Genomic DNA, 16,904 nt, shown 5'->3' on the forward strand with positions numbered 1-16,904 from the left:
GAGCTCAAACGATCCACCCACCTCGGCCTCCCAGAGTGCTAGGATTACAGGCGTGAGCCACCGCGCCCGGCCGAGACCCAGCGTATTTTAAATATCTTTAAAAGCCCCTTTGAATTCTAATTATGGCTAAAGTATTTATTTTATGTCAGATTTTCTGTACTAAATTTGCTTAGAGTTCACAATTCAGTCCATTACAGAGGGGATTGCCTACAATGTTATAAAGGGCTTTATTTGCAATGCATTTTTATTTTCTCAAAATAACTTTAAAATATATTGTCAATGGTAAGTTTTTTAATAATCTTTCATTTTTGTTTTAGTCAATACCATTTAAATCCAGAATATTTACTATTAGAATTTTAAAGCATTCTTCAATGGGAAACTGGTGAAATAACCTTTCATACATCCACAGCTCAGAATAGTGTATAGTCATATTTTTTTAAATTTGTGGTAAAATATGCATAACATAAAATATACCACCTTAATGATTTTTATGTATATAGTTCAGTAGTGTTAAGTTCAGTCACACTGTTATACCACCAATCTCCAGAACTCTTTTTGCAAAACTGAAACTCTATACCCATTAAACAACAGCTCCCCAATTTCCCCTTTCTGCAGGTCCTTGCAACTACCATATTATTTTCTGTCTCTATGATTGACTATGATGGGTACCTCGTACAAGTGGAATCATGCAGTATTTGTCTTTTTGTGACTGGCTTATTTCAATTAGTATAATGTCTTCAAGGTTCATTCAAGGTTTACATGTTATAGCATGTGTTAGAATTTTCTTCCTTTTTACAGTGAATAATTTTTCATTGTGTGTACAAAGGGGCATGCAAGAGTTTGTAGAAAATGAAATTAAAAGATAAAAATTAAAAATATGAACTTTGTTTTTGAACATAAACTCCATCAAAGTCAAGACACTTTTGTAAGCAGTGATACCAGCCATTTAGTCCATCCATAATGAACCGAGTCCTCGGAATTTAACCATGTCAGTGCAGTCTTCTTTACATCATTAACTGAAGAAAAATGGGTACCCTTTAAAGACGTTTTTAAGATTATGACACAAAAAGAAGGCAGAAGTGGCCAAATCAGGACTGTAAGGTGATTTCGCACCAAAACTCTCCCAGAATTGTCCTCATTTAATAATGAGCAGGAGCATTGTTGTGGTAAAGGAGGATTATCTCATGAAACTTTCCTCGGTATTTTTCTGCTAAAGCTTTGGCTAACTTTCTTAAAATACTCTCATAATAAGCAGATGCTATTGTTTTTTAGCCCTCCAGAAAGTCAACAGATGAAATGCCTCAAGTATCCCAAAGAACTGTTGCCAATCTTTGCTTTTACTAGTCTACGTCTGCTTTACCACTTCCACTTCTTGGTAGCCATTGCTTTGATTGTGCTTTGTCTTCAGGATTATACTGGCAAAGCCACATTCCATCTCTTGTTAAAATTCTTCAAAGAAATGTTTCCAGATCTTTTTTTTTTTTTTTTTGAGACAGAATCTCGGTCTGTTGCCCAGGCTAGAGTGCTGTGGCATCAGCTTAGCTCACAGCAACCTCAATCTCCTGGGCTTAAGCAATCCTTCTGCCTCAGCCTCCCAAGTAGCTGGGACTACAGGCATGCACCACCATGCCTGGCTAATTTTTTCCATATATTTTTAGTTGTCCAGATAATTTCTTTGTATTTTTGGTGGAGATGGGGTCTTGCTCTTGTTCAGGCTGATCTTGAACTCCTGACCTCAAGTGATCCTCCTGCCTCGGCCTCCCAGGGTGCTAGGATTACAGGTGTGAGCCACCATGCCTGGCCCATGTTTCAAAATGTTGATCCCACTTGTTTAAAATTTCCATTGAAAATCCCTGCTTTTGTGTGCAGCTGATCTGGTTGCAACAGTTTTGATACCCATCAGGTGGAAAGTTTGCTCAACTTTTAATTTTTCAGTCAGAATTGTATAAGCTGAACCAATTGCGATGTCTGTGGTGTTGGCTTTTGTTTCTCATGTTAATTGTCTATCCTTTTCTATTAAGGCACAAACAAGATTAATTTTTTCCTTGCAAACTGATGTGGATGGTCTGTTGCAGTGGGCTTCATCTTCAACATTGTCTCATCCCCTCCTAAAACACGTTATCTATTTGTAAACTGCTAGTTTCTTTGAGGCATTGTTCCCATAAACTTTTCATAAAGTATCAATGATCCCACCATTCTTCCACCTAAGCTTCACCACAAATTTGATGTTTGTTTTTGCTTCAATTTGAGCAGGATTCATGTTGCTCTGATAGGGACTCTTCTCAAACTGATGTCTTATGCTTCTTAGTGCATCAAACTAGATCCTGTTCAGACATGTTACAAGAAGTTAGTATAAATTTATTTTGGTGCAAAAAATTTTGAAATCTGTTCATAGATTTTTCATAATATACACTTTCCATGAACTTCTTGAAGTCCCCTCATGTGTATCATATTTGGGTTATCTATTCATCCATCACAGAATCATGGATACTTGGGTTGCTTCAAACTTTTGGCTATTGTGACTAATGCTGCTTTGAACCTGGGTGTACAAATATGTCTTTGAAACGTTGCTTTCAATTCTTTTGGATACATATCCAGAAGTGGACTTTCTGCATTATATGGTAATTCCATTTTTAATTTTTTGAGGAAGCACCCATAATGATTTTCACACAGCTGCTCCATTTTACATTCCCACCAACAGTGCACAAGTATTCTAGTTTATCTACATCCTTAGCAATACATTATTTTCTATTTTTTTGGTAGTAGCTGTGCTAACGGATGTGATGTGGTATTTTATTGTGGTTTTAATTTACATTTTCTAATGATTATTGATATTGAGTGTCTTTATATGCTTTTTAGCCATTTGTATATCTTTGCAGAAATGTCATTTCAAGTCTTTTGTCTATTTTTAAATTGGGTTGTTTGATTTTCATTATTGAATTGTAAGTGTTCTGGATATATTCTGGATATTACCCTTTTTTCAGTTATATGATTTGCAAATTTTTTCTCCCATAGGTTGCCTTTTTAGTCTGCTGATTGTGTCCTTTAATACACAGAAGTTTTTGATTTTGATGTATGTAGTCAGATTTATCTATGTTAACTTTAATTATTGCCTGTGCTTTGATATCATATCCTGGAAATTATTGCCAAGCCCCTCTATATTTTCTTTAAAGAATATTCTCCTATGTTTAGGTCTTTAATTTATTTTCCGTTAATTTTTATACATATGATATAAGGTCAGGATCCAACTTCCTTTTTTTGCATGTGGATATTTAGTTTTGCCAACATCATTTGTTGAAAAGACTATCCTTTCCCCATTAAGTATTTCAAGAATGCCCCTTTCCCTGGCATTTGTTGGAGATCTTGTGACCATATACACAAGGGTTTATTTCTGGGCTTTCTATTCTTTCCATTGTTTTATATGCCTGTCTTTATGCTGGTACCATACTGTTTGATTACTATAGCTGTACAGTTAAGTTTTGAAATTGGGAATTATAAAACCTCCAACTTTGTTCTTCTTTTTCAAGATAGTTTTGTCTGTTCGGGGTCCCTTGAGATTCCATATGAATCTTAGGATAGGTTTTTCTATTTTTACAAAAGACATCATTGGGATTTTGACAGAGATTGCATTAAATCTGTAAATTGCTTTCAGCAGTACTGACATCTTTTTGATATGAAGTCTTCCAGTCCATGAACATGGATGTCTTTCCATTTGTGTCTTCTTTAATTTCTCCTGGCAACATTTCTAGGTTTCAGTGTACAAGCCATTTACCTCCTTGGTTAAATAAATCTCTGTGTACATTTATATACTGCTATTCTATAAAATGAGCTGCTGCTTTTCCCCATTTATTCTGGAGCACAGTCCTGCCTTGGAAAAGAAGATTTTTCTGTTTCTGTCTCCTTGTGCTTCAGTACTTCTCTCCTATAAAAACATTTTCGTTTGTTCCATATCTTGTGTCTTGGCTTATGTATAATTTGGATCAACCATGGGCCAAAAGCACTTGACCTTGATTTGAAATTTTTAACTTCTACTTATATGATGGGAAGGTTTTTTGAGTAGATTTTTGAAAATAAGATACAATAATCACTGACTACTTTGAGTAAATCCAAAATGCAATTACAGGACCCTATGGGAAAGGGGCAATAGAGGAGGAAAGAAGGTAAAGGAGTGTTATACTCACTGGGAACTGCTAGATCCTCTGTTATAAAGTTCATTCTGGAATCGTCCATCTATGTCAATAAAAAGATCTAGCTGTGGATTCTTTGGGGCAATTCTGTTCATTAGGGGTCCTGTAGTCTGGGATATAAGACTGAGATCAATTTGGTTTTCTATCATGTTCATGCTGGAATTGGCCATGAATATATAAGAGTGGGTGTGGGGATTTCCAGGGGTCCCTCTGTCCATCTGGGCACCAGGGGCTGCATCAGTAGACCTATCATGAATCTGCCTGGAGTGCTCATTTTCAATGCTGCTCGATGTGTCTCTGGAAATTTAGTTCCTTTAGCATATCTCAACAAAAATTTTAAACTTTGTGGTTAGTAAACTTATTCTCCTATAAAGGACAAAATTTTTTTTTTCTTTAATAATTAGATCTGTTAGTTTTTACTGATAACCATGGTAGCTGAAATGCCTTTTGGGCTAAATTCAGATTGGAATGTACTTTGGCTATTGCTACAGAATACTCTGTCTCTGTCTACTTTGTATTTATGTATACTACTGTTTTTAGGAATAAAGATGCAACATTCTAAATTATGATATCTAACAGACTAATCCCAAAGATTATGTGTTCCCCACCTTAATTTCTCATGTAGTTAGCTCTGTGCTCACCATTGTCAGAAGCTCATGCATATTGCCAACAATAAAAGAGTATTTCAATAAAGTATGGTTTATCCATATCCACTCTAGAGAATGAAGCAACTACTAAAAATTATGATTTGAAGATTACATAACAGCATGGGAAAATAGATATGATCTAAGTAGATAGAAAAGACAAGCTAAAAATAATCATAGGTATATAAATTAATTATAATAGATATGTTTAAGAAAAATTTTTAATAGAAAAAACTCTGGAAGGAAATATACAAGAATTCTAATAGTTGGTTATATGAAGTTGCTAATATTAGATGTCTTTCCTTTGTCTTTCGATTTTTTTCTGATGTGATTATAGATTATCATAAAAACTTTTAAATACATGTGTGGCCAATATGGAGCTGAACGTGTGTAGTGGGCTAATGTAAGGTTATGGAATAATACCCTAATTTTGTGCTAACAGTTGTAATGTCAGTCTCTGTCTCCCTTTACCAATGAGTTCATACATTAGGTTACCTTTGGTTGGTTATGACTTATTAATATTTACGGATAAATGAATGTATATATCTTGCTTTTCTTATCAGCATATAAAAATAAGTATATTAAGAAAAGATGAATTATGCCATAATATTATGAGATAGGTCTCCATCAAAATTATTTTACCCTCTACATATAATAACACTCTCTAGCCATTTGTGAGTACAACTGCCTTGGAAAATATAGATATGCTGGGAGTGGGGGATAGGGAATGATTTCCAGCTTTGGGGTAGGGGAGAATAGGTAAAGTGATAGAGTTCAAAGTTGCCCATTCCACTCCTATAGTAGTAAAAAAACAAACTACTAGTAATATGAAACTCAGAAAGTATTTATGGAAGATATGTACAAAGGAAAGGCAAATATCTTTTATTTATTATGTAATTGGTTTGAAGTAAGTGAACATGCATACAGTCAGGTTAACCTATCATATATGAAGATAATTATTATAGTAATTCTTATCAGTGAACAGGCACGAGAGCACAAACTCTGGAGTCAGCCATTTGGGTGCTAAACCTGGTTATATCTCTCTGAGTGACCCTGGGCAAGTGACTTTACCTCTCTAAAGTTTAATTTCTTCATCTCTCAAATGGGGATTATGATAATACCTACCTCATAAAGTGATAGTCAAGATTACATGTGTTAAGATATGAGAATAGTACCTGGTACATAATACATGTATTGGCTATTTTATTAGTATTACTGAAGTTGTTGTTATTAACTACAAATTTAATGTATTTATATTTTAGATGGATGCCATAGATAAAAAAAAGAATTTGGATACTGAAAACACCCAAACACTGATTGCAGATGTTAAGGATGACGAAGTAATTGAACAAGAAAGGAAAATATTTTCTTTAATACCGGAGGAAAATGAATTCCAACAAATGTTGGAGAGTATTATAGTGGAAAAGGAACAATTGAAGACTGACCTAAAGGAAAAAATCGAAATGGTAGGATTTAGCACTGTATATTGGCAATACATTTTCATCTTTGTTTTACATTTTTATCAACTTTATTTAAGTATAATTTGCCAGCAATAAATGTATCTGATGGAAGTGTACAGTCTGATGACCTTTGACAAATATCTTTACCTTATGTAGTCCCCACCCCAGTCAAGACAGAAAATATTTTCATCACGCCAAAAAGTTTCCTTATACCCCTACCAGCTGATCCTCATCTCCCCTTTTGCCCCAGATACCGCCATGATGTGTTCACCTCATTCTGTCTCTTCTAGAACTTCATACAAGTAGAATCATGTAATATGTAGTGTTTTGTGTTAGACTTGTTTCTACATTGCTTTTTATTGCTGAGTATTAGTCCATTGTATGAATGTCCCTCTGTTTTTTTTCCCTTATTCCTTCTCCTATTGATGGAAATCTGGGTCACTTTCAGTATTTGGCTATTTTGAAAAAAACTTTGTAAACATTCTTGTAAAACTCTTTATATATGTACATTTGTTTTTTATTTCTCTAAGGTAAATATCTAAATGAAATTGCTGGGTCATAGGGAGGTGCATGTAACTTCATGAGAATTTGCTAGATTGATTTCCAAAGTAGTTATACTGTTTTACATTCCCATGAGTAAATTAAGAGAATTCTGATGGCTCCACATCCTTCCTCACCAACGCTTCCTATTTATTGTTGCTTTTAATTTTAGCCATTCTAGTAGGTGTGTAATTTGTCTTTCCCTAATGACAAAAGATATTGAACACTTTTTCCTATGCCATTGTATATCTTCTTCTATAATTTATGTGTTCTCTCAGTGGTATGCTGTAGATTTTCAGTGAACAGATTTTACATATTTTGTTAAATTTGTTCGTAAATGTTTCTCTTATCTATGCTGTCGTAATGTTTTAATTTCATTTTAATTGTTTACTGTTGGTGTTTGCCAATATTTTCACACCATTTAGTTTCTGTATCTTTGTTTAGGAGCAATATAATGTGTATAGGTTGAAATTAATATTTAGAGAAGTTCACTATGGATCACAGTCAAACTTGACCATTTGTGTTTTAATTTTCTAAGTTTCTTGGTATTGTCAGCTGGTCAAAAGAGCTGAATGTAAATAAGCATACAAACAAAAACTATATTCTCTTCTCTTTCTCCAGCTAGTTTTGTTTTTTGATTGTTTTATGTTTTTATCTTGATATGAGAATGTCACTGTGTGAGCTTACTGACTGGGATTAGCCCAAGACGTGCTAGCAAAGGGTGGCTGCCATTTTGAGCTTGCTGGTGATCAGTGCTGCAAATCAAAGCCATCCCAGTGTTTGAAAAACCCATAACTACAATCTCATTATTAGTTGATGATAGTTTGGCAAAGTCTTTTTTACCTTACAGGCAGAAGTGAGCTAAGCTCTCATGATAGAATGCAAAATCCAGTTCTAATTCTCACAATAGGAATGTAAATTGAACAATAAAGAAACAATATATAGAACATATTCTTGACATCTATATGATTAAGGACTCACTTTCTTTTTTGAATTAGTCTTTTCCTAAATAGTTTGCCCTGATGTCTTCATTTGTAGGCTGAGGTAAATGCTGATTTTTACCTGATTTCATAAATATAAGTTAATATTTATTTTAATATCAACTTTTTTTTTAATTATAGACCATTGAAAACCGAGAAGAATTATGAATTCTTGGAGATGAACTTAAAAAGCAACAAGAGATAGTTGCTCAAGAAAAGAGCCATACCATAAAGAAAGAAGAAGAGCTTTCTAGGACCTGTGAGAGACTGGCAGAAGTTGAAGAAAAGCTAAAGGAAAAGGTGAATTTTTAAAATTATCTTCCTGGCCATTTTTTCTGACTAAACCTTTTTTTAGTAATGTATTTTGATTCCCATAGACCTAAATCCAGAAATAACATGTACCTCCCAAATGAACAGATCTTAATGCTAATATTTTAGACAATTTCAACTTACACTAAGATCTAAATTAACATACTTTGTAAGCATTATATTATTCTAGAGTCTTTAGGTGAGAGATGGCCTGTGTCATTTAAAGAAATCATATATATTCATTCATCAAATATGTATTGAGTAATACCATGGACCAGGCACTGAGATGCATTAGACAACAAAACAAATATCCTGTCCTTATAAAGATATATTAGTCATTCTCTAAAATGTAAGATTTATAACTATCACCATGTCTTTGATGTCTGCAGTTTCCTGAACCATTTATTTTATAGAAGTAAAGTGCTGTTGTAATATTTGTGTAAGAGTTAAGACCCCTGTAACAACCTGGGCATTTTAGCCTGGGTGATTCTAAAATGCACCCACAAAGATATTTCTAGATAAGCTGAGGGCAGTGCCACATGTATTATAGATAATATATTGTGGTTTCTATTGTTCTCCTGTCAAGTGTTTTTTTCCTAATGTGTGTTTTCTTTTAATTCTGATCCCTCTCACCATTTCACCTAATTGAGTTTACTAAAACCTTATATCTATTTCATACTTCTCCTAAAGAAGTAAAATCAATAGCCTGTGAAGGTCAATGTCTCAGTATTTTGGGGGGTCACCCCTTATAAGCATTTTATTAGACATGAAAGTAAAATTATCCAAAAAATTTTTAAGAGAGTGAGGAATTAGTTATTTGATAGCCATATATGTACATTTAGTCTCTTTGCCTTTTTACTTTATCTCATTTTCCCCTTACCTCCCTAATGAACCTCTATCAGTGTCCTAGGGCTGCCAAATCAAATTACCATAAAATTGGTAGCTTACAACAACAGAAATTTATTCTGTCACAGTTCTAGAAACTGGAAGTCCCAAATTGAAGTGTCAGCAGTGCCATGTTCCTTCTGAAGGCTCTAGGGAAGACTCCTTGCCTCTTCCTAGCTTGTGGTGTCTCCCAGCCACCCTTGGCATTCCTTGGCTTATTACTGGATCACTCCAGTCCCTGCTTCCATCTTCACATGACCTTTTAATCTGGGTCTTTATGTGTCCTTTTCAGTCTCTTGTACATACACTCTCATTGGATTGAGAGACTACTCAGTAGGGTCTCTTCTTAATCATAATCTAATTACATCTGCAAAGGCCTTGTTTCCACAGAAATTCATACTCTGAGGTTTTAGGTAGACATGAATTTGGGTGGGACACTATTCAGCCCTCTACAGACATGTATGCCTAGAAGATTAGTTTATTTTTAGTGCTACTTGCCTGTTTCCTGTGGGGAGGGGAGGCAGGGCTATTAATGATTTTACATAAGAATCTTGAGAGAATGTAGACAAAATGGTAATTATAAAAATTATACATCTTAAGAGCCAGCAACTTCAAGAAAAACAGCAAGAACTTCTTAGTGTACAGGAAGAGATGAGTGAGCGGCAGGAAAATGTGAATGAAATGGAGAATTTAAAGAAGGAGTTAAAGAATCAAGAATTAACGATGGAATGTATGGAAATGGAGTGACTTAAGGTGGCTCAGAAACTTCATGAAAATTATGAGGAAATGAAATCTATAACCTAAGAAAGAAATGATCTGAAGGAATTACAGGAATCATTTGAAACAGAGAGAGACCAACTTAAAGGATATATAAGAGAAATTGAAGCTACAGTAAGTTATATCCTTTTCCTTTATCTGTTAAATGTTTCTTTCAAAAACTGAGGAAAGGGGGAGGCAATGTTTGGATAGTGTTGTTATATTTCTTAAATTTCACTTGCTAATTAAGGGCCTACAAACAAAAGAACTAAAAATTGCTCATATGCATCTAAAAGAACACCAAGAAACTACTGATGAACTAAGAAGAAGCATTTCTGAGAAGACAGCTCAAATAAGAAGTATTCAGCAGGACTTAGAAAAATCCAAAACTGAATTACAAGAAAAGGTATGTCTTTTCTTCCTCTCATTGTTTGACACTTCTTTCCTTCCTTTCTCCTTTAAAGAAAAGATAAGAAGTAAGTAGTGGCTAAGTTATAGTTCATTCATTTATTTGGTAAGGATTTGGTGAGTGTTTAATGTGTCAGGCATAGTCCTAGGTTATGGAAATACCATGGTAACAAGGTGGACAAAATCTCTATGATCCATTTGTAGTGGAAGAAAATAGTTGATAATTAAGTAGTCGAATGTACAAGATAACATCAGATAATGATAAATGCTATGGAGAAATGAAACATTGAGATAACTGGGACAACGTGTTAGACACCTACTCTGTGCCCAACATTGAGGCTATGTATATAAATAAGACATCGTTCTGTGCCCCTGATATAGACATATCGAAATCCCTCAAGTCCAATATGGTGAATACAGAAATATGATAATGCAAAATTACATGGTATCACTAATGACCATGGAAAGGGTAATAAATCTGTACACATAGAAAAATTGAAAAGTAGCATGGGGACCTATTTGAAAATGGGCACCATATAGTTATTGGAATACAGCCTGCTTTGATTTTTCTCTTGTAGCATTTGGAAACTAGTATAGAAATAAGGGTGCAACTGACTGAATCAACAGTTTATTGGTAAAGCGTAAAGATTGGTTCACTTTTGGTCTAAGCTGGAAAGAAAATTATGATAGAAAATGCCTAGCAGAAAAGTCATGAATAGCTTTAGTTGGAAATGAGGGAAAATGGATAGGAGTTTGTGACCCAAGGTAGGCTCTGAGGGTTCGAGATCACTTTCATTGTTGTAGAAAGTATCCTGATCTTTTCCCTTAAAAAAATTATGATATTAATAGTGATCTTCAAACAGTAACCTTGGTATTTTATCAATATCATAAGATCACAGAGCTTCATGAGGAACAGGAGCTATTTTCCAATGTGAAAATAGTCAGCTTGTCTCAGGAAACAATAAATGAATTGGAGTTATTGAAAGAACTGTCCACAACCAAGGACTCAACAACACTGGTAAACATAGAAACAGAAAGGCTCAAGTTGACTGAGAAACTTCAAGAAAGTCGTGAAATAAAATCTCTAACTAAGGAAAGAGATGATTTACAATAATAAAAGAAGCACTTGCAGTTGAAGATGACCACCTGGAAGCAGACATTAGAGAGACTTTGGCTAAAGTCACTGTCATCTTTTCCTCCCATTTAAGAAATATTTTATAAGAGAAGACAGCTGTTTTCTTAAATATTCAAAAATGATTTTGAAAAAGCAATGCTAAATTACAAGAAAGGGTAAAGCCAAAAATGCATCATTTCTTTTCTCCTTTAAACTTGTTCCTCCAGCATCCCATAAAGCATGACGACTGTCTTTCTCATTACTTGAGTCAGATTTCCAGGAGTTATCCCTACTGGTGGTATCCCTTCCTCTCTGCTCATTCTGTAATCCAAGCACCAAGCTCATTGATTTGAGAGTGTAAGAGTGAGTGTGTGTGTGTGTGTGTGTGTGTGTGTGTGTTTAAAATCCTCCCACTTTTCTCTCCACATTGCCACCACCCTATTCCAAGCCACCATCATTTCTTTCTGCATCAGCCTCCCAACCGGTCTCCTCACATTCATTCCCACACTTCTCTACTCCAGTTTCCATTCTGAGCCCAAGTGATCTTTTCTTCTTAAATTCCTTTAATATCTTATTGTTGCTTTTAAAATGAAGACCAGGATCCTCTACATGGCCTGGAAGGCCCTGGGTCCCAGACCTTCCTGGTCTCTAGACTTCCTTCAGCTCACTCTTCCTCCTGCTCCTTGTGCTCCAGCAACACTTACTGGTTGCTCTTTCTCATCTCATCACCTTCAGACACTGATCTCTCCACCTGCAGTGCTTTCTTACTCCTTTTTGCCTAACTAATATTGTTATTCTTCAGATCTCAGCTGTAGCTTTCATCCCTTAGGAAGCCTTCCTCATGACTCACAATAGGTTAGGTTTGACACTAGTGCCTGGGGAGACCTCAGCACCTCTATTTGGTAAGATACGACATAAAAATCTATCTTTGTTCCTAAAAGTGTAAGCAAAAGGCAGAGATCATGTAAGTTTTATTTATCATTTTGTCTCTGACCTCTAATAGGATACTGACAACAGAGTGAGCCCTCAGTAAAAAAGTCTTAAATACCTGAATAATGGAAGAGTGGGAGGATGGAAAGATTGCTCTGTAAATGAGTCATTGAATCCTACCTTAATTGTTTTAGGAAGTATTCTGATTTCTTTTCCCCTAAAATAAAATCTCTCCAAATATCAACTGTATTGTTGTTTGATTCTCTTAAGATCCAAGAGTCTCAAGACCAACAATCACAGTCCTTCAATATGAAAGAAAAAGACAATGAGACTACTAAAATAAAGAATGAGATGGAGCAATTAAAGGAGAAGTTGAAAGCCAAGGATTCAGTACTACTAAGAATAGAAATGGAAAAGCTCAATTTGTCCAAGAGACTTCAAGAAAGTTATGATGGAGTGAATTCTGCAGCTAAGGAGAGAGATGACCTACAGAGACTGCAGGAAGTTCTTCAGTCTGAAAGGGACCAACTCAAAGAAAACATACAAGAAGTTGTAGCTAAAGTAGGTTTCATCTTTTCACCGTATATTTTTATAAATATTTTATAAGCAAATATTTTCATAAGCATTACAGCTTTGGAAAATGGTGTTAGTTATAGTATAATGGTTATAATTTTTCTATAAATTTCTCAGAATTTCCTCTAATAAAGCACCTGGAAGTGGAAGAAGAACTTAAAGTTGCTCATTGTTGCCTGAAAGAATAAGAGGAAACTATTGATAAGTTGAGAGTGAATCATTCAGAGAGAGACACTGAAATATCATGCATTCAAAACAAGTTAGAAACAACCAATGATGAATTAGAGAAAAAGGTAAATTGTGGGTAAAGGAGTAGTGGGAAGAAACCTGGGCAAAGTGTAGCTAACTAGATTATGAAGACTACTGTTTAACATACTTAAACAAGGTTGCTTTCCAAAGCAATTTTTTCGTTAAATAAATATATATGTGTTCATATGTATATTTTTATTAATACATAATTATTTTTAAGATCCAACAGCTTCATGAGAAACGGGAACTTACTAGTGTAAAAGAAATTAGTGAGACTGAGGAAAAAAATGAGCGAACTGGAACAATTCAAGGAGTATCTCAAAGCCAAAGACGCAGCATTACAAAATTTAGAATGTGATAGGTTCAAATTGACTGAGAGACTTCAATAAAGTCAAGAGAAATAAAAATTATGATTAAGGAAAGAGATGGGCCGGGCGCGGTGGCTCACGCCTGTAATCCTAGCACTCTGGGAGGCCGAGGTGGGCGGATCGTTTGAGCTCAGGAGTTCGAGACCAGCCTGAGCAAGAGCGAGACCCCACCTCTACTAAAAATAGAAAGAAATTATATGGACAGCTAAAAATATATATAGAAAAAAATTAGCCGGGCATGGTGGCGCATGCCTGTAGTCCCAGCTACTCGGGAGGCTGAGACAGGAGGATCGCTTGAGCTCAGGAGTTTGAGGTTGCTGTGAGCTAGGCTGACGCCACGGCACTCACTCTAGCCTGGGCAACAGAGTGAGACTCTGTCTCAAAAAAAAAAAAAAAAAGGAAAGAGATGAGCTGAAAAGGGTGCAGGAGGCCCTTCAGATGGAGAGCGACCAACTGAAGGAAAACATTAAAGCCATTATAGCTAAAGTAAGTTTCTCTCTTCTAATGTTTTTTGGATATAAAAATAATGTTAAGGTGACAATGATGTTCACTATTAAGTTTTATTAATTTTTCTCTAATCATAAAGAGACTGGAAATGAAAGAGGAACTAAGAACTGCTTACATTCATCTGAATGAGTACAAAGAAACTGTTAGTAGAGGGAATATTTCAGAGAAGACAGCTCAAATAGCAAATATTCATTGGGATTTAGGAAATTCAGATGTTGAATTACAGGAAAACGTAGGATTTGTTTTGTTAAATTGGAAAATGACATCTGATTATTGTGTTATTCATATCCCTTATGAAAGAAAACAGAACATAAGTTAGATTACAATGTGGAGATGATTGCCTTAATTTAGGAATAATTCTGTTTTCCTAAAAGACTCTGCTTGTATCTTAACTGATTTTATGATTTCTCAGATGCAAGAACTTCAGGAAAAAGAAGATCAATTTCTTAAGATGAAAGCTGTCAAGGAAGCTCAAGAAGAAACTCATGAAATGGAACACTTGAAGGAGCAATTTGAGGCCCAGAAGTTAACTCTGGAAAATATAAAAATGGAGAATGTTAAATTGACTCAGAGACTCCATGAAAACCTGGAAGAAATGAAATCTATAACAAAAGAAAGAGATGACCTTAAGAGTGCGGTGGAGACTCTCAAAGTAGAGAGAGACCAGGTCAAGGAAAACCCAAGAGAAACCATAATTCGAGTGAGTTACCATCTCCTACCACCCCCCAGGAGCTAAGACCTTGTGTCCTTAAAGAACAATTGGCCATAGCATTAGTGGGAGTGTAAAATAGGTCTGATCTTGGGGAAGATTGGAGGGAGTATATTTGGTAATACCTTCCACATTTTTCAATAAGTTTATTTATTGACTCAAAAAGTTCAATCGTGGCTATTCATCCTGCACACATTTGCATAACTATTCAAAGATATTTGTAGAATATTTATTACAGCAAGTTGCAATAATGACATAAAGCAAACAAAAAATGGGAAAACTTCTAACCGTCCATTGGTAGGGGCCTGGATGAATAGATGCAGCACATTCACATCATGGAATACTACACCACAGATAGAGTGTTGTAGGGGTGGAGTGCTGATTTCGAAGTGTCCTATTAGGGAAAGGGGTAAGTTGCAGAGTAGTGTGGGTGAGGACTGGGAGGCCTCAGAAGCGGGTAGGAAGATGTGTACTTCCTACCCTAGATCTTTCTATACTATGTGAATTATTTTACTCTCAGTGTATTATTTTTCTTTCTCTAATAGTAAGAGACCTAGAAAAACAAGAAGAACTAAAAATTGCTCACATAACATGTGAAAGAGCACCAAGAAACTATTGATAAACTCAGAGGGATTGTGTCACAGAAAAGAGATGAAAAATCAAATATGCAAATAGAGTTAGAAAACTCTGATGCTGCCTTAAAGGCACAGGTATTTTGTTTTAAGTTGTTACTGAGTAACAGAGAGTTTGAATCAAATATTTTGTGTAATGAAACAAGACATGAATTGGCTGAAAATTGAAGGCAAGTGAAGATTTGCCTATTCAGAGACTATTATATAGATTTTATGTACATCTATTGATATTCTAATTTACTGTATGATTATCTCAAGATCCAAGAACTTCAGGAGAAAGAACATCAACTTCTTAAAGTAAAAAATGTTCTTGGGGGGCCGGGCGTGGTGGCTCATGCCTGTAATCCTAGCACTCTGGGAGGCCGAGGCAGGTGGATTGAGCTCAGGAGTTCGAGACCAGCCTGAGCAAGAGCGAGACCCCATCTCTACTAAAAAAATAGAAAGAAATTATATGGACAACTAAAAATATCTATAGAAAAAATTAGCCCGACATGGTGGCGCATGCCTGTAGTCCCAGCTACTCAGGAGGCTGAGGCAGTAGGATCGCTTGAGCCCAGGAGTCTGAGGTTGCTGTGAGCTAGGCTGACGCTATGGCACTCACTCTAGCCTGGGCAACAAAGCGAGACTCTGTCTCAAAAAAAAAAAGAAAAAAATTGTTCTTGGGGAAGCTATGTATCAAACAGAGCAACTGAAGAAACAATTAGAGGCCCAGAGTTCAACTCTGGAAAGTATTAAAATGGAGAAATTAAGGTTGACTCAGAAACTTCATGAAAACGTTGAGGAAATAGGGTTTGTTACTAAGGAAATTAATAGCCTAAGAAAAGTAGAGGAAACTCTCAAAATGGAGTGAGAACAACTTAGGGAAAGCCTTAGAGAAACAGAAGCTAAAGTAAGTTATAATCATTCCTCTTCCTAGCAAGTAAATGTATTGTTTCTTAAAGCAATGAACCCTTCTTTGAAACGAGCAGTATAGTTGGCAAGAGTGAAATGGTATAAACTTTAAGTGCATAATTTGGTATTGTTCTTGAAAATTTTAAAATAGCATTTTCTTTATGGACTTTATCATACATATATATTGAATCAATGTTAAATGAATATGTGTATATGTATATATACCACAAGGTTGTTCATAGTAGTAGTTTGTAATGGGAAATAATTTAAATGTTCCTTAGAAGGAAACCAAGTAAATGTGAGCGATACGTCAAAATAGTATGCAACACTTAAAAAAATATTATGTGTTTCCTTCATGGAAAGCAGGAGAAGATTAAGGGGAGATGAGAACAAGGGAAGAAGCAGCCTACAACTTTCTAAAAACAACAAAAGTGTAGAGTAAAAGTGTTATTATTTTTACTAAGAAAATGTATCACTGTATAAAAAAAAGTACTAGTTAACATTAAGATATGTCACTGTTCTTAAAATTTCTCTAATGATAAAGGATCTAAAAAAACAAGAGGAACTAAGAATTGCTTACGTGCATCTGAAAGAGCACCAGGCAACTATCGATAAACTCAGAGGAATTGTTTCTGAGAAGACAGATGAAATATCAAATATGCAAATAGATTTAGAAAATTACGAGAAAAGGTATTTTTGTGGGGTTTTGTTTGATTGGATGTCTGATTTATCTGTGCCTAAAATTTGAGGGGATGTAAAATG

The 16,904-nt window shown here is 35.2% G+C and overlaps 1 pseudogene; it reads left to right on the top strand.

The window, feature by feature from the left end:
• Positions 1-16,890, top strand: part of LOC138375858 (centromere-associated protein E-like) — a 37,122-nt pseudogene extending 20,232 nt beyond the window's left edge.
• Positions 16,891-16,904: the final 14 nt, after the last annotated feature.

This window comes from Eulemur rufifrons, chromosome 27 (genome assembly GCF_041146395.1).
Source record: "Eulemur rufifrons isolate Redbay chromosome 27, OSU_ERuf_1, whole genome shotgun sequence".
In the NCBI taxonomy this organism is placed as follows: domain Eukaryota; kingdom Metazoa; phylum Chordata; class Mammalia; order Primates; family Lemuridae; genus Eulemur; species Eulemur rufifrons.